The sequence below is a fragment of the Rattus norvegicus genome, chromosome 3, assembly GCF_021556685.1.
Source record: "Rattus norvegicus strain SHRSP/BbbUtx chromosome 3, alternate assembly SHRSP_T2T, whole genome shotgun sequence".
Classification (NCBI taxonomy): Eukaryota; Metazoa; Chordata; class Mammalia; order Rodentia; family Muridae; genus Rattus; species Rattus norvegicus.
Window position 1 is genome coordinate 138,593,520 of NC_141536.1, and position 25,859 is coordinate 138,619,378.

At 41.5% G+C, this 25,859-nt stretch overlaps 1 protein-coding gene and 1 pseudogene across 3 annotated transcripts in view; one reads left to right on the forward strand and one right to left on the reverse strand.

Moving 5' to 3' along the window:
• Positions 1-25,859, reverse strand: part of 3300002I08Rikl1 (RIKEN cDNA 3300002I08 gene like 1) — a 130,110-nt gene that overhangs the window by 86,975 nt on the left and 17,276 nt on the right. The gene's annotated exons all lie outside the window — the stretch shown is intronic.
• On the forward strand, positions 9,218-11,319 carry Mcl1-ps1 (MCL1 apoptosis regulator, BCL2 family member, pseudogene 1; annotated as a pseudogene). Its single transcript, XR_015683866.1, has one exon. The product of XR_015683866.1 is annotated as an MCL1 apoptosis regulator, BCL2 family member, pseudogene 1 (transcript).

Sequence of the window (25,859 nt, forward strand, 5' to 3'; positions counted from 1 at the left end):
GGAGGTTTGGGTCCACTTTTCTCACCTCTGGAATCTCATTCAGCTCAAACCTGTGCATGCTGCCACAGTCTATATATAAATATGTGTTTTTATATATAAATAAATATGTGTATATAAAAATAAATATTATATGTACATACATGTGTGTATACATATTTGTAGGGAGCTGCGATGTGCCGCGCCTCAAAGATGGCGCTGGTTTCCGCCTTCCACCCTCCCGAGGGTGAGCGCTCCTTGTAGTAAACAAGTCCTTATTTGGCTATGCCTGCCTGGCCTGCTAGCTTCCGAATAGTGACAGCCTATCTGCATGACCCACGTGGCTTGCTAGGATTGGCCAGCGCTAGCTATTTAAGTGTGGTGCGGGGGCTCCCGGGGTCAGAAGATTATATTGAGGTTCCTGAGTAAACTGCTTGAAGAAGATCTCCTCTGGTCGTGTCTTTCTTGCTGGTCGAGGTTGGGTGCGGCAAGTGGTGGCCCGTACGGGGACCTCCTGAGATCAGAACTTCTTGCAGTCAGGGCAGTGCTGGAAAATTCCCAAGGTAAGGTGTGACCATAGGGACCACAGGAAATAAGCGGCTATAAAGTCTCAGGGTAGTGAGCAAGTAAAGTTCGTGATAGCAGCGAACTGAAAGTAAAGTTCGAGGTAGCTGCGAACTGAAAGTAAAGTTCGCGGCAGCAGCGAACCAAAAGTAGCAAGACGCGCGGTGAATTTAGCTGTAGCAGCATAGAAAGTTTTTGTCATGGGGACCTCACAGTCTCGTCCAATTTTTCTGGCTCTTCAAGAGCTGTTTGAGCGAAAGAAACTAAAAATAAAAAGGAGCACCATAGAGAGATTTCTGAGCGAATGCGATGCCATTGCACCCTGGTTCGCAGTCTCTGGTAATCTTACTGTGGCAAGTTGGGAAAAATTAGGGAAAGACCTTGATTTTGCCTGGGAACAGGGGATTCTAAGACCTGGGGTCCGTCCAGTGTGGTGCTTAGTGTGTAGTTGCCTTGAGGATCAAAAATGTTGTCAGGCAGCTATAGAGAAGGGGCAAGTTGCCCTAGAAATGCTTCAAGAGGAGAGGTCAGAAAAGCAGGGAAGCACAAAGGAGACAGACTCAGAAAAGACAGATACAGAGGAGGAAACAGACAAAACAGATTCAGAAGAAGAGTTACAGGAGTTGATAGATCAAATGTGGAAACAGTCTCTAAGGAATAGATAGAAGAAGAAAAGGAAAAAGCCTAAAATGGCGGAGGAACCTCCTGGGTGGTTCCCCTCGGCTCCTCCTCCCTGCAATGTTGTAGAGGGAGGAAGTAGAGTTTCGGGTAGTACATTCTGCCCAGAAGTGTGGAAGGCAGTCGGCACAGAACTACATCTGGCCTATCCTGTTAATGTGGATGCTAATCAACAAAGGTATCATGAGCCTTTAGACTTTAAGGTGATCAAGTCCCTGGTGGAATCAGTCAGGACATATGGCATTACGGCCTCATTTACCATAGCTCAGGTTGAGGCCTTACACAGATTTTGCATGACTCCTAGTGATTGGACTAACCTTGCTCGGGCCTGTCTTAGTCCAGGACAGTATCTAGATTGGAGAGCTTTTCTAATTGAATATGCCAATGAATAGGCTGTTGCCAATTTAGCGGCAGGAAGTGGGCGGGCAGCCTGGGCAGAGACATGGAGACTTAGTTAAATTATTAGAGGGTAAGGGTTTGTTTATTGCCCCCAAAAAGGTACAAAAAGGCAATCTTGTAAATTATTTAGGAGCAAAAGTAAGCCCTTATACCATTATCCCCCAGAAGGTTGAATTGAGGAAAGATAATCTTAAGACTCTTAATGATTTTCAAAAATTATTGGGAGATATTAATTGGGTTACATGTTACTTAAAATTACCAGATTATGAATTAAAACCATTGTATAATACTTTGGTTGGAGATTCAGCCTTGGATTCTCCTAGACAATTGACTGATGAAGCAAGGGAAGCTTTAAAAAAGGTTGAAAAAGGATTACAAGGCGCAATTTTACATCGATGGAAGGAGGGTACAGACATTGTGCTATGCATTCCAGCCACCTACATGCAGCCTACAGGATTGTTGTGGCAAGATGGCCCTCTGCTTTGGGTTTATCCCAGAGCTTCTCCAGCTAGATCAGTAGAGTATTATCCAACAGCCGTTGCAGGATTAGCCCTGAATGGGATCCAACAGTGCATACAATTTTTTGGTGTTTCCCCAACCTCGATCATAGTGCCCTATACAGGTCAGCAGATGAAGATCTTGTGTGGCACTGTGGATGATTGGGCTATATTACGCTGTGTATTCCATGGAGAGATAGATAATCATTATCCAAAACACCCTTTGCTATCCTTCTTTAAGGAACATCCCGTGATCTTTCCTAAGGTTACCTCCAGTGTTCCTATACAGGGGGCGCCAAACATTTTTACAGATGGATCCAAAAATGGCTGTGGAGCCTATATGGTTGACCATCAAGAGCCAATTTTGTGTCAATATCAACCCGGCTCTCCACAAGTAATTGAACTCAAAATTGTGCTGGAAGTTTTTAAAAATTGTTCTTTTGCCTTTAATTTGCTCTCTGATTCATCATATGTTGTTTATGCAGTTAAGATGTTAGAAGTGGCTGGTCCTATTAAAATTAGTAGCACGGTATGCCAGCTGCTGAGGGAACCTCAGGAATTGATCTGGGAAAGAGGTCGCAAGTTTTTTGTCCAACATATTAGAGCTCATACAGGTTTGCCTGGTCCTCTCAGTGAGGGAAATGATCTTGTGGATAGATGTACCCAAATGGAGTTTATCTTCTTAAGCTCATCATTGGATCAAGCCCGACAGTTTCATCAACAATTTCATGTGCCTACCAAAACCTTACAGCAGAAGTTTCATCTGTCGCGAGCAGATGCTCGACAGATAGTTTTAGGATGTCAACAGTGTATCACTTTCCATCATCCCCCTAGTGTGGGGGTTAATCCCATAAGCTTACTGCCTTTAAAGATTTGGCAAATGGATGTAACTCACATATCTGGATTTGGGACTCTAAAATACATTCATGTTTCTGTGGATACTTGTTCAGGTGTTATTCATGCTACCCCTATGAGTGGGGAAAAGGCACGCAATGTTATTGGACACTGCCTAGAAGCCTCAGCTGCTTGGGGAAAGCCTCAACACTTAAAAACTGATAATGGCCCAGCATACACTGCCCAATCTTTCAAATCCTTTTGTAAACAGATGGATGTGCAGTTGAGCCATGGCCTGCCTTATAATCCCCAAGAACAAGGTATTGTTGAGTGAGCTCATCATACATTAAAGGAATGCATAATTAAACAAAAAGGGGGAATAGGCCATGGCAGAACTCCCAAGGAACAGATATCCTTAGCCCTTTTTACTCTTAATTTTTTAAATTTGGATGATGATGGCCTTTCTGCTGCTGACCGACATCAGTGTCGGGCAGGCATGTTGAAAGGTTATGTGAAATGGAAAGATGTGATCACTGGCTTATGGCATGGGCCAGATCCTGTGTTGTCGTGGGCAAGAGGGTCTGTTTGTGTGTTTCCTCAGGACCGGAAAGATCCGTTGTGGGTCCCTGAAAGATTGACCAGGAGATACAACAAGAATGAAGATCCTGCTGTTGCTGACACTTCTCAGTGTGACCCAAATGCTGGTCCAAACGGAGCCCCGGTGGAGGATACTATCAGTGTTTCCGAGACTCATGCCGATACCGATACCTCATGACCTTTAAGCCCACTCCTCTAATTTGTCTAAAGAGTTGTCAAGTTATCTTTTAGGTAATTGGACTGGAGAATTCAATTTCTTAATGGATCAGCTACGTGTAGCCATCGTGACCATGAACTCCACACGTGCGGATGCTAGACTGGCTACGGGATTGTCATCTTGGATTGCGCTGCTATGAATCATCTGAGGGAGTGGGTGGGTATGGGAGCCCTAGCTGGACTCTTGCTGCTGGTCTCCCTAGTGAGCCTGTGGTGTCTCTGTAGAATGAGGTTTGTTCAGAGGTGGCACACGGCTATGATAGTACAGGCATTTACAGCCATTGAAGCAGGACAGTCCCCTCAAGCCTGGCTTACTGTCATTCAGAAGACCTAGTTGCACCTCGCCCCTGAGTATGTGTGAGTGACCCTGCCCAGTGACAGGCAACTTCCCTTCTACCTAAGGCATGGAACCTTGTGGGCGACGAGGTGTCCTGAGATGGGTTTAATGAAGGGATGATCCTAAGACGAGGGGGTTGCCACGCTCAGCGGTGCCTTTGCCTGCTTGATTAATTAAACAAAAAGGGGGAACTGTAAGGAGCTGCGACGTGCCACGCCTCAAAGATGGCACTGGTTTCCGCCTTCCACCCTCCCGAGGGTGAGCGCTCCTTGTAGTAAACAAGTCCTTATTTGGCTATGCCTGCCTGGCCTGCTAGCTTCCAATAGTGACAGCCTATCTGCATGATCCACGTGGCTTGCTAGGATTGGCCAGCGCTAGCTATTTAAGTGTGGTGCGGGGGCTCCCTGGGGTCAGAAGATTGTATCAAGGTTCCTGAGTAAACTGCTTGAAGAAGATCTCCTCTGGTCATGTCTTCCTTGCTGGTCGAGGTTGGGCGCAGCACATATTTTTTCCATTTAGTCATTTACTTTTTATCTGGATCATTGCCCTCACTACTCTCATTCGCATCCTCACACAGTCCCTCCCTACATCATGCACTCCCCTTCTCCTCTGATCACTGGTGATGCCCCCAGACCTGATTATCTCCCACCTAAACATCAAGATCCTGCAGGGCTAGGCTTATCCTTTCCGCTCAGGCCAGGCGAGGTAGCCCAGTTTGGGGGACAGGATCCAAAATTACGCAACAGCTTTAAGGACAGCCCCTGCTCCAATTTTGGGGAGAACTGCAGACAGACTGAGCTTCACATCTACTACATAACTGTGTTGGGGGGATATGTCTAATGTGTGTATGCTTTTTCCTTGGTAGCTCAGTCTTTAAGAACCTCCAAGGGTCCAGGTTAGTTTACTGTGTTGGTCTTCCTGTGGGGTTTTCATCACTTCTGGGCACTCAGTCCTTCCCCCAACTCTTCCATAAGACATCCCTAGCTCTTTCTAATGTTTGTCAGTTGGCTTCTGAATGTGTGTCAGTTAGTTGCTGGGTGGAGCCTTTCAGAGGACATTTATGCTAGGCTCCTGACTGCAAGCATATGAGTATCATTGACAGTGTCAGAGTTGATGTTTGCTCTTGGGATGGGTCTTCCATTCCCACTGTCACTGCTCCATCATTATCACTGCATTTCTTTTACACAGGACAAATTTTGGTCGCAAGTTTCCTGAGTGGGCTGGTGTCCTTATCTCTCCACCTGAGGTCCTGCCGGCCTATAGGAGGTGCCACTGAGATCCCATTTGGGAGTCTCAGCTAAAGTAAACCTCATAGACTCTTGGGAGCCTCTCCCAGCCCATGTCCCTGGCACATTCTAGAGATGATCCTCCAATCCCTGCCAGTCAGCCACTGGTTTCCATTCATCACTCTGTCCCTTGGTCCCACTCTCCTGTCTCTCCCCATACGCCACTCTCCAGGCCACAGCTTAGCCTGCCTCCCACCTTGTTTTTTTATTTCTCCCAACCCCACATATTCTTACAATCTTTCTGCCTCCTCCACCACAGAGTTTCCTGTATGGGAGAAATTTAATTGAGACATTGCAAGTAGAATAGATTGTTTCAAGAATATCTTTGCACATTGTCCTTTTAGAGGTTTTATACTTATATTCTGTCATAGTACAAGAGGAAACTTCTCTAATGATGGCTGAGTTAGACACTAAAATATAAGTGTGTAATAAAGTCATTTTCTTGCTACATTTCTTTACCAGAACAGTTGTATTCTGTTTTCCCCTATGTCTCTGGTCCACCTACTTTCAGATTCCTGGTAGATGATTTCAGTATAACATTTTCTCTAATAGACAGATCATCTGGACCAAAACAAAACAAGAAACAAAAAATAGAAAAGAAACAAACAAAAACAACAGGGAAATATCAGAATTAACTGACATCATCGTTAAATGGGCTTAACAGTTATCTATATAATATAATACACAAACACCAAGGATTACACCTTCTCCTCAGAAGCAAATGGAAGCTTCTTTAAAACAAGTTACATCCTAGAAACAGAACAAACCTTTAAAATGTTGCAAAGACTGAAATAACTTTCTGTCTTAACTGACTAAATGTAGCAAAACTTAAAATTGAGAGCAAACAAATCTCTAGGAAATTCACAAACTTACAGATATAAAACAACTCATTACTGAATAGTAATTGGGAAAAAAAGGAAATAAAACATGTTGCCTGAACCAAATGAAATAGGGAATGCAAGACAACAAACACTGACACAGTCCCAGGAGGAAAACTAATAATCTACATGCTAACATTAAAAAAAAATTTAAGAAAATCATAAATAAATGACTTAATGATACAATATATTGTTTGAAATGAAATCAAATCATAACCCAGTGGATGGCAAGAAAGTATGAAAATCATGTACAAATCAAAGAAAACAATACAAAGGATGAAGAAATTGAGAGCTTATTCTTAGATTGACAGGTCCTGTGCCCAACTGGTCAATAGAACAAAGGGCCCTAATTCAACAGAATAGAAAATGAAAAGAGAAATAATACAAGAGGCCCCAACAAAATTCATCAATTATAAGGAAATACTGTAGAACCATGCATTACTTTAATCTTGAAAACCTAAAGGATTATTTAAATTTTTGATTCCACCAAAATACTTCACTTACACCAAGAAGTCAACAACTTAAATAGACCAGTAACAGGGGAAGAGTTTGAAGTTGTTAATAACAGGCCTTCCAGCTAAAGAGCCATTAAATATAAAAACCAGGGCCAGAGATCAACAACCAACCCTTCTTAAACTATTCATAAAACCAAACCAAACAAACAAACAAACAAAAACTCTACTAGAACAGAAGCAATACTCTCCTAACTGCTCCTATGAGTCCAGTGTCACCATGTTCCCTCTAATATCAAAACCATGCAAAGACACAGCATTAAAATAAAGTGCCAGGCCAACAACCCTGATAACCTAGGCACAAAACTGCTCATTAAGTCCTTGTAAACAGAGTGCAGACGTGCGTCACAGATTTTATCCACCATGATAAGTTGGTGTCCTCCCTGAGTGCAAAGGTGGCTAAACATGTGCATGTATGTAATGTAAGAAACCACATTAGTAAATTTAAAGACCCCAAACACAGGACCATCCTAGTAGACACAGGAAAGCCTTTTAGAAATCTTACATGCCTTCATGATGAAAGTTCTGGAGAATATAGAACCAGAGAGACTGTACCCCACTGTAGTAAAAGCTATGTATGAGAACCCACAGTCAACATCAACTGAAATTGGGAAAAGACTGCATCAGTCCCACTAACGTCAGAAATGAGATCCATGTCTACTACTCCCTTTTGAATGTGGTGCTCAAAGTACTCGTTGAATCTATAAGAAAGAGAAAAACATTGAACAGATAAAAATAAGAAAAGATGATCAACTATCTCCATTCACAGATGACCTGATACTATACCTTAGTGACCCCCAAAGTTCCACCAGAATACTTCTATGATAAAGTTACTTGGCAATGTGGCAAGTTATAGAATCAATATCTACGGGATATTAGCTTTTCTATACATCGCAGCAAACATAAAGAGAAAGAAATAGAAAGCACTCTCACTCTTCATAGACTCAAAGAAAATAAATTATATTGCAATAAATCAGACCAAGGAAGTGAAGGGAATCTATAATGGAAGATTTAAACCTTGGCAGAAAGAGAGGAAAAAACAGTTGAAAATGGACAGATAGCCTATGCTTCTGGATTGGCCCAGAGAATGGGAGAAAACCTTTGCCAATTTTCCACCTGACAGAGGGTTAATGTCCAGAATATATAGAGAACTAAGAAGAAAAAACCCATAAACATTCAAAAGTGAGGGTTACTCCTGCATGTAGGGAACAAGTAAGTCTTTGATTCTTCTGCCTCCCCTTAGGCTGTTTTACTTCTGTTGGGTTGCGTTGCTCAGACTAAATGTGGTAGTTTCGGTTTTATCTTATTATATTTTATTTTGTCATCTTTGGTTGCTGTCCCCTAGAAGCATTTTCTTTGATAATGAGAGACAGTAAGGATCTGCAGTGGAGGGGAGATAGAAAAGGAATGGGCAACAGAGAGAGGAAAAAGTATAATCGATGCATATGGTATAGGAAAAGAATCTATTTTCAATAAATGAAGAAAATTATAAATTGAGGATTGAATATAAACTTCTCAAAAGCCCAGTTTCTTGTTGATCTAGTCCCAAAAGACAGGAAATAGAAAAAAAAAAACCTGAATGTCCCTCAACAGAAGAATGAATAATGAAACTGTAGTACATATGTACAGTTAGCTCTAAAGAAAAATAAAATAATGAACTTACTGTATTGGACTAGAAACGTCCACAGTGAGTGACATAACCCAGATACGTAAAGAAAAAGTCTTATGCTCTCGTACCACAAAATCTTACTTCCAAGTGTTCAGATGTGACTATATATCCTGGAGTAACCGCAGAATATAGGAGAGAGAGAGAGAGAGAGAGAGAGAGAGAGAGAGAGAGAGAGAGAGAGAGAGAGAATAGTTAGATAGTTAATTTATTTACATTTCAAATGTTGTCCCCTTTGCAAACTCCCCATCTCCTCCCCTTTGCCTCTAAGAGAGTGCTCCTCCCCCACCCACCTACACACTTACTCTCACCTCACCCTTCTAGCACCCCATACACTAGGGCAACAAGCCTCCACAGGACCAAGGATCTCCCCTCCCATTGAGGCCAGAAAAGGCAATTCTTTGCTACATATGTAGCTGAAGTCGTGGATCCATCCATGTTTGGTTGGTGGTTTAGTCCCTGAGAGCTCTGGGAGGTCCTGTTAGTTGATATTGTTGTTCTTCCTATGGGGTTGCAGTCCCTTCAGTTTATGTTTTTATTGGCAAACATTAATTATACAAAGGGCAAGTTTTCATTATGATAAATGAACATGGGCATTAATGCAATTTGACAATATTTAACTTTTCTAATTCTTACTGACCTATCCTCATCCCTGGAAGGTCCCTGTCATTTTTTAATACTTCACTATCAGTTTTACAATGTATTTTGGTGATGTAAAGGGTTATAATTTACCCTCAATGTACAAAAATTTTCTTTTTCCTTTTCTTTTTAGGAAGGAACTTTTTTAATTAAAAAAAAAACATTAAACCTGAAGAACACTAGGAATACATATAAGCCTGTCCCTTTTTATGAAGCTACAAATTTGTCACTACCCACCCTACTCATAAAATTGGTATTCTACTTATAAGGTGTTTTCTCTACAAGAACATTTAATATTGAATGGAGCAACACAAAATGATAGAGAGTAGTAACCCCAGTAACATCATGACAATTGATACCAAACTTGCTGTTCACTGATGAAAAGGAAAACATGTTATTTGTGTTACTCTATAAACAGAAAACCAGCATGTGTTTGCTATTATCATTTCCATAAGAATAAGCTCTTCTAAAGGGGCTTGCAATCACAAAAGAATAACAACCAGAGCTCCCAGGGACTAAACCACTACCCAAAGACTACACATGGATGGACCCATGGCTGCAGCTGCATATGTAGCAGAGGATGGCCTCGTTGGCATCAATGGAAGGAGAAGACCTTGGTCCTGCCAAGGTTGATCCCCCAGTGTAAGGAAATGTCTAGGGGAGGGGATTGGGAAGGTGAGGGGGATGGGGAGGGGAATACATTTAGAAGAAGGGGAGGAGGATGGGATAGGGGGTTTATGTCTGGGAAACCAGGAAAGGGAATAACATTTGAAATGTAAATAAAAAATATCCAATAAAAGAAAAAAGACAATGATCTCTTCTTGGCACTAAACTGTATATGGAAATTGTGACCCAACCCCAAATGCCCTGGTCCGGAACACTACCACCTTTTCCATGCACTCTCCTTGCTTTAGAGAAGGAGCTCTATTTTATTCTCACTACATCAGAACCTTAGGGAAGCTCCCAAAGCCTAAGCCTCAGGCTGTTAATGGCACTGGAGAGTGAGAAGGAGCTGTGCCATTCTCCATACATGAAGGCCTCATAAGAAGCCTTGCTTGATCAGGCCAGTCCTCAACACAACACTGTTTTTAGTCTCAAAGAGTTGTCACCAGGAGTGGTTTTCCCATGTGGCAAAACTAGGCTTTTCTTAAGAAGAAACCGTACTCCAGACTCCCAAGTGCCTCCAGTCTGGAGTTGCGGCCTTCCCTGCTCTCCCCTGACCTAAACCTGCCCAACCATGTTTGGCCTGTGGAGAAACACTGTAATCCCCTTGAACCTGTGCCGCTGTTGCACTACCCTCTGCGGCTCTCAGGCAGGGATGGCCAAGGAGGCCCAGGCCCAGTGCAAGTAGGGAGGGGAGGCCGCTCTGCTGTCTTGCTCCCGGTTGTTGCTTGACCTCTGCCCATGGGCGCGGAGAACCCCGACCTCACCGCGTCAGCAGGGAGGCGGCTGCCCAAGTCCCTTGGCCTCCTCACGGTGCCTCCAGAGCAGATGGCCTCCTTGGCCACCTCCATCATGTCTCCAGAGGAGGAGCTGGAAGGGTGTGAGCCCGAGGTGCTCAGCAAATGCCCAGTGGTCCTGCCCCTACTGGAGCACGTGAGCGAGGCAGCTAAGAGCTCCAGGGCAATGCACTCCAAGCCACCCCCCACCCCCCACCCCCCCACTCCCCGACCCCCCGCCGCCTGAGCAGGAAACTGAGGAACTGTACAGCCAGTCGCTGGAGATCATCTCCTGCTGCCTGCGGGAGCAGAGACAGGCTCCAAGGACCTGAAGCCTCTGGGAGAGGACCCCGCGGGGCGGGCTGGAGGGCACTGGAGACCCTGCAGCGCATGGGCAACAGCACCCAGCTCAACCAGGAGACAGCCTTCCAGGGCATGCTTCTGAAACTGGACATTAAACACGAAGACAATGTTAAATCTTTTTCTCGAGTGATGACTCATGTTTTCAAAGATGGCGTAACAAACTGGGGCAGGATTGTGACTCATTTCTTTTGGTGCCTTTGTGGCCAAACACTTAAAGAGCTGAAACCAAGAAAGCTGCATCCACCTTTAGCAGAAAGTATCACAAAAGTTCTTGTTCTTGTAAGGACGAAGCTTAACTGGCTTGTGAAACAAAGAGGATGGGATGGGTTTGTGGAGTTCTTCCACTTACAGGACCTAGAAGGCAGCATCAGAAATGTGCTGCTGGCTTTTGTGGGTGTTGCTGGAGTAGGGGCTGGTCTGGCATATCTAATAAGGTAGCTTGTGAGTGCAATAGGTAACTCTAAAACCTCCAGCCACCAACTACATGCTTCCGTGAGAACAAATGTGTTTATGAAGGTGCACTTGAAGCTGCCTGGGATTTTAACAGGGCAGAAAGAAAGTGGCTACAGATTTGTGGCTAACGAGAATAAATACATGGGAAAAGTGCTCCCTCTGGAAGAGTCACTGTCTGAATGAAGTGAAGTTCGCTCTCAGCAAACTTTGGGAGGCCATGGAGGACTTCTAGAATGAATGAAAGGGTGAACAGAAAGGTTTGATTTCCTTGTCTGGAGATGGAAGAGGGGCCAGTCACCAGGTTGGTCCTAGAGTTCAATAAGTATGCAGCATCCATTACTCTGCTCCTAGTGCTGGCAGAGAAGCCCTGACAATGGTGGTGACTTGTGTAAAATGGATGTTTAACCTACAAGTAACCAATCTCTGGCTAGAAGCCGCAGTGCTGTACAAGAGGGTGAAGGAGGAGGCGCTCTAAGCAGGCCCAGGTATGCTTAAGTTTATTAGTCTAGTGATGGCCAAAAGGTACTTGACTCAATAAGGTTCATTAGTTAGTTATGAAACTGGACCGCCTCAATTTTTAAGAAAACTTATGAAATGTTTTTGTCTGTGAAAATTGTATATATTTTTACAGAAAGTCTATTTCTTTGAACATTAAGAAGGGAGTCTGGGGTTTAGGTTTTGCATGCCCTTTTGAAATTTGCAACTTCTCTAGTTAGAAATGTATTTCTTACAGGTTTTTAAAACTTTGTCTTGATCACTTCTAGTGTATATGCAGAGCCAGTTGTGTGTGTGGAATGGTTATAGTAGAACAAATCCGAGTTATAAATATGCAGGGTTGATTATCCAATCTGTTTTTGTATTTAAGGATCACAGGTAGATATAAGACATTTAATCCCCTGTTGACTTACTAAATTGTAAAATTCTTTGGGAAAGCAGACTAATCTTAACCACGGTGCTCTTCTCAGGGTTTACTTGTTTAACACAAGTTTAAGCTTGGTATGAATAAAACAAATATGTATTTCTTTTCTACAAGGAGAAGAAGAAGAAGAAGAAGAAGAAGAAGAAGAAGAAGAAGAAGAAGAAGAAGAAGAAGAAGAAGAAGAAGAAGAAGAAGAAGAAGAAGAAGAAGAAGAAGAAGAAGAAGAAGAAGAAGAAAAACAGACCTCGTGCCACACCAAACATTAATATTGGTGGTGACCATGTATTGCCCCCTTGAGCCACTTGTTAGAAGTCTGTTCTTTGATATCAAGATGGGCCTTATGGCTTATTATAAGCCAGAGTTGTCTCCTTTGTTATGGTCTGTAGACAAATATTAATCCTGGTAAAGAAACACATGTATACTAGCATTCTATTCTCTAACAGGCCTGATAAGCATACAGTGTATCTGTCCAGTGTTTTAGAGGCAATCGTCACTCGAGGCATTCTACTTGGTGTCACTCAATTTTGATAAATCCTTTCCATTATTAATTTTACTGTTCTACATCACAGCTTAATATTGGAGAGCTACCCAACATATGAGATGCCTTGTATTACAACCTCCACAAAATTAACTCCAAATAGATCTTACACCTTCATGTTAACAGCTAAACGCTAACTGCTAAGGCCAGAACTTACTGAAGATAGCAGAGAAACTAGGTCTCTCTGAGTTTGGCATCCTGCCAAGGATGTTTATACACAGAAGCCTTTTCCCCAAATACTCTGTGCAGATGGAGCCACCCTAGTGAACTTATTCACAGACCATCTCCTGATCCAGGGAGGGAACCAAACCACAAGGAACCTCACAAGTCATTGCTTCTGTCAGGCTGTTGTTTACCACAGAGCCCCAGGGACAACCCACCACACCAGCTCCCTCCCATTTGTTGGAGATGGCCCTGCACTTACCATGTGCTGACTTCTAAGCTTGCCTGAGCTCTCTGCGTAGCACCCAGCAGCTGTACTCAGAACAGAACAAAAAGAAACACTTCTGACTGCTCAGCTTCAGAGAGGAACTTGCAGGAAACCATCCAGAAAAGCCGACCTTTTACTCTGATTGGCAGGTCCACTTGGATGTTCTGATTGGCTAGTGAGTCCTTAGTGACACAAGCACCACCCTTAGGGTTAAAGTGTGCTGAGGGGACTCAGTGGAGTAGTTCCAGGCCAAGGCTACTCCTCACAGACCAGTCCCTTTGGAGATTTGCAGAGCTTTGCATTTCACACAACTTTTATCTGTTTTCCCACCCAGGTCCAGGGAGGACCCATTACTCCAGCTTCCAGATGTTCAGTCACCTGCTTCTCCCCTTTGTGGACAGTGCCTCTGTCCTCCCATGTTGCAGCTTTGGAACTTGCCTAAGCTCAAATCACAACACTCAGTAGGCACTTCCCCTTCTTCTACCTAGAATTAAGGCGCATAACTTGCACAGCCCATTTCTAAATTTGCAGTGAGGTTATCTGTGGTACCACCATCTGCATTGGTGCCCGAAATATTAATGATTAAGGAGCGATTTTTTTTGTTTTGTGTCTTCTTCTGTGTTCAAGTAAACTGCTAATCCTTTTTGCGTGATAGTCATGAAACAACCCTCAGAGCAAAGGAGGAATCATATGACCAACAGGGTGGAGCATTCTTGTTAAGCAGCACATCTTCCTCAGTACCATAAACAAACAAAGAACAACAACAAAACCCACAGCTATATTAGTAAAGATTCTCTAGATAAAGAGAACTGATAGATTCAATCTCTATCATTTTGCAAATGGATTTATTAGATTGGATTAAGAGCTGTGTTGTTCTACTAGACCACCTTTCCTGTCTACCAGTGAAAACTTGAAGAATCCAGTAGTGGTTTAGTCCATGTGGCTGCATGCTTCATCTGGTCTTCAGTATATATCAGAATTCCTAAGAAACAGGCTCTAATACCAGAAAAAAACAAACAAACAAACAAACAAACAACCTTCTTAGGCAGAGGTAGGGCAAGCAGACAAAGAGAACGAGGTATCTATCATCTTTAGTGTCCTTAATATATGTAAGCTGTGGCTCAGATTAAAGATGGATCTTATTAACTCAAAAGATCCAGATTAAAGAACGGTTTTCCAAATTCAAAAGCTTTAAGAAAATCCCCCACAATAACCAACAATTTTGTTTTAGATAATTTCTGATAGAGTCACGTTGAGTACTATGAATTGCCAGTCCAACAATCTAGACAGGAGTGGTGAGAAAGATTTTCCCTCCTGTGGCAGTTAAAGAAAGCATGGGAGCCATTTCCAAAGCAATGATTTTCTTCTAAAAGAGGAAGTATTTAGACTTAGTGAATGTGGATACCTTCACATATAGGTTTGCCTTTTCTTAGCATGCTAAGTTACATCCTCTTCTGTACACTGTTATAATGCAAAAGAATAAATATTTAGGAGAATTCTTAGCTCAAAGTCATGCAGAAACAAATGCAAATCATGAAAATGATGGACAACAGTGCCTTTCTGGAGTTTCCATCTTGCAGTACAAGGTCTTAGCTAACATCAAGCAAATGACATTGTAAAGCCTATGGCTAAAGAGCCAATGCTACTAATCATGACCTGTGATCTAAGCAATGACTATACCAGTGCCACTATTCTCACATATAAAAAGGACAAAGAACACAACAGCTAAGGACCAACCTTGAATAGGTCTGGGTTCCTAAGAGAAGGTTGTTTGAGAGCAGCAGGGAAACAAACAAACAACCTGAAGTCAAATCATGGGTCCAAGCTGGTGGCTTATGTTCTGCTGAAATGGTTTTCCTGGTGCGATGTGAGATGGATTCCTAGCACCTCCTCTGGTGTGTGTGTGTGTGTGTGTGTGTGGTGTGTGTGTGTGTGTGTGTGTGTGTGTGTGTGTGTGTGTGTGTGTTTTGCTCCACTCTAAACAGTTTTTTCTTGTTATTCTACAAACTCTCTGGTTTAGACAGTTAGCTTTCTGCAGAAGAAAGCGCTCTGCTAGTGAAAATTCTGATAGTTCTATGGATAGTTCATGGGTTTTCTGACCAAAGTCAGAAAAACTATTATCTAGTGGCCAAGTCAAAAAGAAAAATTCTAAAAGTAATTCTTAGGTTATCAAAATTAGAAAGCAAAAATCAATACTAACAACAATAACAATAATAAATCTGAAAGAGCTGTGTTCGCTCTTCAGACAACCTTATCTGAATAGCTGCTAGAAAACATTTAAGAGAGCTGCTTCAGTTGTCTAATACTTTGGAATTCTGACCTCAAAACTCCCATTAGCAAAAAATTATGGGGGAGATTTGTTTGCTCTCCAGAGAGATCTAGATAGTTCACTCAACTCAGTACAGAATTCTATGAGACCTTCATAGAGGACGTCTTACCAATACTGTCCAAATTATTCCACAAAATTGAAACTGACGGAGCACTACCAAATTCCTTCTATGAAACTACAATTACTCTTATACCGAAACCACAGAAAGACCCAAAAAAGAAAGAGAACTTCAAACCAATTTCTTTTGTGAATATGGATGCAAAAATACTCAATAAAATTCTTGCAAACCAAATCCAAGAACACATTAAAACGATCATCCATCATGATCAAGTAGGCTTCATTCCAGGGATGCAGGGATGGTTTAATGAATGAAAATCCATCAGTGTAATCCACTATATAAACAAACTCAAAGATAAGAACCACATGATCATTTCATTAGATGCTGCAAAGCATTTGACAGAATTCAACACCCCTTCATGATAAAAGTCCTGGAAAGAACAGGTATTCAAGGCCCATATCTAAACATAGCAAAAGCAATATACAGCAACCCAGTAGCTAACATCAAACTCAATGGAGAGAAACTTAAAGCAATCCCACTAAAATCAGGGACTAGAAAAGACAGCCCACGCTCTCCCAACTTATTCAATATAGTACTCGAACTCCTATCCAGAGCAATCAGAGAGCTAAAGGAGGTCAAAAGGATATAAATTGGGAGGGAATAAATCAATATATCACTACCTGCAGATGATATGATAGTGTACTTAAGTGACCCCAACAGTTCCATCACAGAACTACTTAACCAGATAAACAACTTCAGCAAAGTGTCCAGGTATAAAATTAACTCAAACAAATCAGTAGCCTTCCTCTACTCAAAGGATAAACAGGCTGAGTAAGAAATTAAGGAAATGACACTCTTTACAATAGTCCAAAATAATATAAAATATCTTGGTGTGACTTTAACCAAGCAAATGAAAGATCTGTATGACAAGAACTTCAAGTCTCTGAAGAAAGAAATTGAGGAAGATCACAGAAGATAGAAAGATCTCCCATGCTCATGAATTGGCAGGATTAATATAGTAAAGATGGTCATTTTGCCAAAAGCAATTTACAGATTCAATGCAATCCCCATCAAAATTCTTACTCAATTCTTTATGGAAATAGAAAAAGCAATTTGCAAATTCATTTGGACTATCAAAAAACCCAGGATAGCAGAAAACTATACTGAACAATAAAAGAACTTCTGGGGGAATCACCATCCCTGACTTTAAGCAGTATTACAGAGCAAAAGTCATATGGTATTGGTACAGAGACAGGTAGGTAGATCAGTGGAACAGAATTGAAGACCCAGAAATGAACCCACATATCTAGGGTCACTTGATCTTTGACAAAGGAGCTAAAATCATCCAATGGAATAAAGATAGAATTTTCAACAAATGGTTCTGGTTCAACTGAAGGTCAGCATGTAGAAGAATGCAAATCGATCCACTCTTATCACTATGTACAGAGCTTAAGTCCAAGTGGATCAAGGACCTCCACATCAAACCAGATACACTCAAACTAATAGAAGAAAAAGTGAGGAAGAGTCTCAAACATATGGGCACTGGGGAAAATTTCCTGAACAAAACACCAATGGCTCCTGCTCTAAGATCAAGAATCAACAAATGGGACCTCATAAAACTGCAAAGCTTCTGTAAGGCAAAAGACACTGTCATTAGGACAAAACAGCAACCAACAGATTGGGAAAAGATCTTTACCAATCCTACATGTGAAGGAGAGATAATATCCAAAACATACAAAGAACACAAGAAGTTGGACTCCAGAGAACCAAATAACCCTATTAAAAAATAGGGTACAGAGCTAAACAAAACATTTTAAGCTGAGGATTATCAAATGGCCAAAAAGCACCTAAAGAAATGTTCAACATCCTTCTTCATCAGGGAAATGCAAATCAAAACAACCCTGAGATTCTACCTCACTCCAGTCAGAATGGCTAAGATAAAAAACTCAGGTAACAGCAGATGCTGGTGAGGATGTGGAGAAAGAGGAACACTCTTCCATTGTTGGTGGGATTGCAAACTGGTATGACCACTCTGGAAATCAGTCTGAAGGTTCCTCAGAAAATTGGACATTGCACTCCCTGAGGACCCAGCTATAACACTCCTGGGCATATACCCAAAATATGCTCCAACATACAACAAAGACACATGCTCCACTATGTTCATAGCAGCCTTATTTATAATAGCCAGAAGCTGGAAAGAACCCAGATGCCCTTCAACAGAGGAATGAATTCAAAAAAATGTGGTACATCTACACAATGGAGTACTTGTCAGATAACAAAAACAATGACTTTATGAAATTCATAAGGAAATGGAATGAACTAGAAAGTATCATCCTGACCTGAGTGAGATTACTCAATCACAGGAAAACACACTTGCTATGCATTCATTGATAAGTGGATATTAGCCAAAAAGCTCAAATTACCCAAGATGCAATCTACAGACCACAGGAAGCTCAAGAAGAAGGATGACCAAAATGCAGATGCTCCAACTCCTTCTTAAAAGGGGAAAATATATGTCCATAGGAAGGGATATGGAAGCAAACTTTAGAAAAGCAACTTAAAGAATGGACATTCAGAGCCTGCCCCACATGTGGCCCAAATATATACAAAACTAGATAAGATTGATGAAGCAAAAAAAAAAATGCATGCTGAAAGGGACCAGATATAGATCTCTCCTGAGAGACACATCCAGAGCATGTCCAATACAGAGGTCAATGCTAGCAGCAAACCACTGAACTGAGAACAGGACCCCCTGAGGGGAATTAGAGGAAGTATTGAAAGAGTTGAAGGAGCTTGCAAACCCATAAGTACAACAATGCCAACAACCAGAGCTTCTATGTACTAAACCACTACAGAAAGACTATACATGAACTGACTCAGGGCTCCAACTGCATATATAGCAGAGTATTGCCTTATTGGGGCACCAGTGGAAGGGGAAGCCCTTAGTCCTGCCGTTGTTGAACCCCCAGTGCAGGGGAATATGGGGGTGTCAGTAAGGGGGGTGTATGGGGAAAATACCCATACGGGGGAAGGGGAGCGGAGGGGATGGGTGCTTATGGACGGGAAACCTGGAAGGGGAATAGCATTTGAAATGTAAGTAAAGAAATATATCTAATAAAAAAATAAAAGAAAATTTAGATGGGAAAAGATAATATCAAATTTAAATAAGGAGAATATTAAAGATAAAAAAAAAAAAGCACTGTTCATACTTTTTTCCTTCCCCAACACTCACATGGCAGCTCACCATGGTCTGTAAATACTCTTCCATAAGAAACATAAATCAAAATAGTTAGGTATACTCTAGCACTTGGGATTGACTTGTATAGTTTCATAAAGGATATGTTTTCTAAAAGTCCAAACATATAGATTCAAAATTTAGCGATATAAAAATAAACCTCTATTACCAAGGACCAAGAGGGATGTTCTAAAAGAAGGGATGTCTGGGAGCAGCAAAAACAAAGGAGTGACAGTCAAATCTTAGATCCAACCTAGAGGCCTATGCCCTGCTAGAGACAGCTTTCCAGCCTGCTTTCTCTCTGTTCTGCTTCCTCTGGAGATCTCCAGACAGCTCTCTCTAAGTTCTGCTAAAGACCCTTCTCCAAGCAGTTCTCTCTTGTTATTCTATCTCTGGATCCTCACCTCCTGCATATAAGCACAGGCTTTTCTATATATCAATTCAGTCCTTTTCACCTTTCCCTTTGACTATCTTAAGAATTAGCATCCTGTGACCCAGGCCCTTAATTCTTAGAAATCAGCAATTCTGATTTTCTTTTTCTTTTAACATTGCAAAAGCATTGAGAGATCTGCTTGCCTCCGTTAAGCACAGAGGCTAAACTAGCTGGGTGGGACCTAGTCCTGAAATTAGCATTTCTACCATACCTGGGCCTAACCTTGCTCTGTCCCAGGCTGATCCTGAACTCAGGAATTCCTCTGCCTTTGGAAGCATAAAGTAAACAACTTAGCTGGGTGAGACCTCCTGTGATCACCACTTCCTAATCTGTTTATCTCCTATCTCCTTTTTTACCATCTTTCTTGGCTCACAGCCTTACCTTTGTTCCTTTATATTTGTGAAGCCCCTCATAATTCATATTCCATTCTTATTTTTTCAGAAATCGTGTTATTTTGAATCCCTGGTTTCATAGGATTTTTCCACAGCTTTAAGGGCTGTCCTAAAGGTCCCAGCATTTACCATTTTGCCAAGAGATTAACCACACCCTTTCCTCCTGGACTTGTGTTGTCTCTGATTATCATCGAGTCATTAATATTAATAGGGAGGACATTCATTAAAGAGGAATGTAAAATATGTACTTTATTATACAAACAAGTCTTATGCCCATTGAAGCCACTGACATTGTTGGAGACCCACATCACATCTACTGCCCTGTACTAAGAGCAAGAACCATGTCATTCTGTCCTCACCTAGGCCATTCAGGACCTGGCACTCTGTCTTCTGACAGAATATGAAAATATTATTTGTTGAAAACTGTTTTCTGAGAGTAAATGGCAATATGTGACATAAGGAATGAAAGGTATATATTCCATTATGATAGGAGAGAATTGGGACAGTGTTGGAAATCTAGCTTGAAAAAAGGGAGGTGGCTCAATGGACTAGAACTGAACACCCAGAAAATAATGCACACATCTATGGTCACTTGATGTTTGACAAAGCCACTAAAACCATACAGTGGGAAAAATAAACAGCATTTTTCAACAAATGGTGCTAGTTCAACTGGAAATCAGCAAATCAAAGAATTCAAATTGATCCATTCTTATCATCCTGTACAAAGCTCAAGTCCAAGTCAACCAAGGACTTCCACATAAAAGCAGATACAATCAAACTAATAGAAGAGAAAGTGGGGAAAAGTCTTGAGCACAGTGGTGCAAGGGAAAATTTACTGAACAGAACACCAAGGGTTTATGCTAAAATAAAGAATAGACAAATGGGGCAGAAAGGAAGAAAATCACAGACATCTGTGAAGTCAGCAGAAACTATCACACCTTGGGAAAAACTTCAGGGGCAGAAAAATAAACATTACACAACAGAAACCTATGATATCTCAAGAAAATTATTGACCAAGCTCACAGTTGCATTCAAACTGATAATCAGAGTTCCATATTTTGGGAAGACTTGGGTTCTCAGAATCTGTAGAAACCTCTTCCTAAAGGTATTGTCCATAATCCATTACAAGCTTTCCTAAGCCTATTCCTGGTTTTAGGGAAGATATTTTGGGTTTGCTCTATGCCTCATAACCTTAGGGAATACTGCTGAGGTCTCAAGCTGTAATTGGTCTTTCCAAGGATGTTCTTGGGAACATCCTTCTTTGTCTCCTCATACATGCATGCTTAAGGCAAAGCCCTTGCTTGGTCAGTCCAGCCCTCAACACAACTGTGTTTTTCCTTTTCAAATAGGTGTCATCCAGCATCCTGTTGCCTATGTGTAAGAAACATGCTTTTATCAAAAAGGAAAGTGGACCTTTATGCCACACCAGGCCTTAACATCAGTTGTGATCCTGTAATGCCTCCCTGAGCAGTGTTTTAGAGGCCTATACTTTAATATAGATATGGGCCTAGTAGTTGGTTGTAAGTCAGTGGTCTCCTTTGTCAGTTTTGGAGACAAATGTCTTGAAATCCTAATGAAGAAACATGGATCTTAGTGACCTAATCCCTAACATATCTGGTATACTCATTATTTTTGGGGTATTTTATTTTGTGTAATTTACTATTTCCTAAACATTGACAAATCCTTTATATCATCAACTGTATTCTTCTACAACACAGCTTAGTAGTGTACTGCTACCCAACACATGAGAAGCCATTTACAATCTTCATAAACTTAACCAGAATGAAACTTACACCAAACTGTTAAATTCAGAGTGCAGAACTTGTGGAAGATACTGGAGAAACTAAGCCTCTCTGACTTTGTCAGTCTGCATATCTAGGATGCACCAAAAGCATGGTGACCTTAACTACAAGGGTATTTGTACACACAGCTCCCTCTGTCCAATACTCTGAAGATGCAGTCCACTGAGGCGAGATATTCAAAAGCTGGCAGCTGGGTCCAGGGAGATGTATGTACTGCTTGGAACCCACAGGATACTGGTTCTCTCCTCGGGTTCCCATCCCTCCTCAGGGAGGACCAGCCTCCCAAGTTCTCTTGACTTACCATAGGATCCTTCCTACCTGGGGATGGCAGTACCTTGCTTACTAAGCCATGGCTTTCAAGCTCACCCATGATTCCCTCAGATCTCCTGCAGCTGCACTCAGAGCAACACACAATCCCATTAGCACGGGCTCAGCTAACAAAGCCAAGCCTGCATCCTGGCTCTCTGAAGAACCTTGCATCACTTCAGACTGGTCTGACTGGAGGTCATGATTGGCTAATAAGGCCAGAGTGACATGAGAACTGTCCTTAGAGTTAAGTTACAGCAGGGTGAATAAACAAACACTGCACAATGATTCCTGGTGTTGGCTCCCACTCTAGACTACAACATTTTCAAATTCTGCAGGGATATCCTTTTCTATAGCACATGCCTATGGCCTCCAGTGGCTAATCCTTCTGTCTTTTTGCACTCCATCCCAACTTCTTTATCTTCCTTCTGGACACAATGTCACTAGCTCACACAGCCCATTATGTAACATGGAGTGGATCAGTTTCCCTGACCCACATGAGAAGGGTGTCCAGAATATTGATGGTTAATAAGAGTTTAGGACACAAAGGGTGATGTTTGTTCAGAGTTTTCAAGCAGTGGTCAGGTAAATTTGAAGGTTCTGTGTACCTGGTAATCACAGGGACTTCACACAATCATGAGGCCATAGCCAGGCCCAGGTGACAAACATAATGATGGATCTTTCTCCTACCAAGAATGTGGATGATGGCATCATTGCTTTGGCAGGTTTCTTTCTAAATTCAGGTCAATTTCTTGAAAAATAAACATTTGTAAAAAATGTATGGTTCATGATAAGTTGAATATTTAAAGAAAAAATGAAACAAAAAAGAATGCCTTTATGAATACTAATGTTAGCCAGCAAATCCCACAGTGGGTAGATAAAAATAACAGAGGTTTATTAGTCAAGATTACTCACATGAAGAGGACTGGTAAAATGAATACATATATTTAGAAAGTGCATTATTAGAATGTTTCAAAGGCTGTGGTTCAGCCAATTCAAGAATGGCTGTCTACCTATGGAAAGCTGAAGAATTTAGTAGTTGCTCAATACCTTAGCCTGGATGTCTCAGCTCGTCTTCAATAGGTACCAGAATTCAAACTAACAGACAAACAAACAAAAATAAACAAATCCCCCTACTTTCTAATGTCCATAAAGTAATGAACTTTCTTGCCGGATCTAATGCAAGAGTGCAGAGAGTGAAATCTTCCTTCTTAAATATTCATTATATATGTAGGCAGTCGATAGAAGTGTTGGCCTGGATTAAAGATTAATCTTATGATCTCGATGGATCCAGATTAAAGAAGTGCCTACCCACTTCAAAAGCTTTATTTAGTAAAAATCCCTTGCAATTGTTTGGGGTATTTTAGTTGATTCCAGATGTAATCATTTTGACTACAAGAATAGCATTCACAAGAGCCAAGACAGAAGAGCTAAGACAGATTTCTTACCTATAGAAGGGAAGGCGAACATGGGAGTCGTCTCCAAAACAATATTTTTCTTCCAAAAGAAAGCATGGGGATTTTACTTAGAGTGTCTAAACAAGTTCATGTAGAGTTCTGTCTATCCCTATCCTTGGTCAATTAAGAAATCCACTTCTGGACACGGTCACATAGTAAGAGCATAGGCACTTTTGGCCATTATTTGATTAAAGTTATGCAGAAACATATGTAAGTTATAAAAATGATGGACAGAAATGTTTCTAGAATGTTCATCTTGTAACAGAAGGTCATAGCTGAAAGTCAAGTAAATGACACTGAAAGTCGATTTCTTGAGATCCAATGCTACTTGCTAATCATGATGTGTGATCTAAAAGACAGATGTATTGTATCAGTGCCTCAATTAAACCTAATATGAAGGACAGAGGACACACATAGAGAAAAGCAGCAATGAAAAGTTACCTAACAGCACTGTGGACATTGCTAGTCTATCCTCAGAATAAAACTGCTTTTGCCTTTGAGCAGTCAGGCTCAGAAGATTGCCAAAGACTGCTTCAGTGAAAGATCATAAAGAGTTCATTTATCGAGACCTGGCTGCTGTCTGTCTCACGGCTAAGACATCTTTATAAAACTTCCCTTCCTTCCTTCCTTCCTTCCTTCCTTCCTTCCTTCCTTCCTTTCTTCCTTCCTTCCTTTCTTCCTTCTTTGCTTTTATCTTTCTTTCTTTTGCCCTTCTCTCTTTCCTTCTTTCCTTTTCTTTCTTCTTTCTTCTTTCTTCCTTCCTTTCTTCCCTTATTTTTTTAATTACTATGGTTGTTTGTCTGTATGTATTTCTACACCATGAAGAGTCCACAAAGAGGTAACAGATCCCCTAGACTAGAGATTGTTAGGAACCACAAATATTCTAGGACAGGACCCTGAGGATGTTAAACACCACTCAGTTCTATTGAATGCTGAACCTACTCTCTAACTCCTATTTTTATTTAGCATTTATGTTTTTTGAAATTCAAATATAGTATGGCCTTCCCTCTTCCTTTGGGGTTGCCAGAAGTGATTAAACCCTCCACCCCTTATGGAGGAGAGATCTGAGATAGTGAAATGGATAGTGGCTCAGACTCTGAGTCCTGGCACTAGCCAATGACCTATCTGTCCAAGAAATTAGACCAATTTACCAAAGCCAACCATTTGCACATCATCTTGTCCAAGGACCTTCTGGTCAAAGATGCTGCCAATCTGTCATTGAGCCAAATCCTGACCATCACCAACACTAGAATGATTCATTACTAGCCTCTCCTCTAAAATGTTCCCAGGATATCCTTTGAGGCACCAGCCTCCCTAAGACCAGCTCTCCTGCTGCCTGATACAGACCTTGATGGGTCTCTGCATAACTGCTTGGTTATATTGTCCCCCATCCATGGAATGAGACGAGATATTCAGGATACTCCCTTGATGGACAAAGAGGTTAACATGGTTCACCAATGACAACAGCTTCATTCAGGCCAGAGAGAGGTATACTGGGCCAGCAGTGGTTCCAAACACAGAGATCACAAGTGTGGGGTCACTCCTGGAAGGAATGTCAGCCCAGAAAGCTGAACTGGTAGCTTTAACCAATGCTTTAGAGCTGGGAAAAGACAAAATGCCTTTGCTACTGCTCATGTACATGGGCCTATTTATAGGGAGAGAGGCCTTCTGATGGCAGAAAGAAATACTATAAAACAAAATGCTTTCCCTACTTAGAGTCTTATTGGGGCCCAAAAAAGCTGGCCATCATCCACTGCTTGGGACACCAGAAAGGGAAGGACCTAGTTTTGGAGGACAACAATAGGGCAGATCAAGCAGCCAATCATGCTTGGACCTCTTATTCCCCTGACTGCCCTGGGTCTTGGGAATCCTATGCTCCATGACCACCCTGCTTATTCAAAAGATGAGATAATCCGGGCTAGGAATTTGCCATTCCACAACATTTTGACAGATGGTGGAGAACAGCAGATTACAAACTCATTGTGCCAGAAGAAATGGGACTGTGCATATTTAAGATCTACCACTCTTCCCATATTTGGACTGAGGAACACAGGATTTGAAAAGACATGCTACCATCAGGATTAGAGATGGCAACTCAAAGCTAGCTGGGATTGTCTATTACTGTAAAGCTTGCCAGTGAGGCAGGAGGCCTAGAGTCTACGAAGAGATAGAAGTCTCAGAGGTAAAACCAGAAATATTTAGATATAAATATTTACTGATGTTTCTAGATACCTTTTCAGGTTGGATTGAGGCTTTCCCCACCAAACATGAAACTATATCCTCAACAACAAAGAAGATCTTAAAGAACATACTGCCAAGGGATGGGATTTCTGAGATGATGGGGTCAGACAACAGACCACCTGTTGTATCCCAAATAAGTCAGAGACTGGCTAATATTCTGAGAATTGATTGAAAACTATATTGTGCATATAGATACCAGAGTTCCAGATAGGTAGAGAGAATGAACAAAACCTTGAGACCGTAACTAAATTGACCTAAGAGACTAGAAATGACTAACTTTATTTCCTTTAGCTTTCTGCCAGGTAGGAAACTCCCCTTACCAGATGGATCTCACTCCTTTTAAAATCATGGTCAAGATACCTTTCATAACCTCATTGTTATTAAC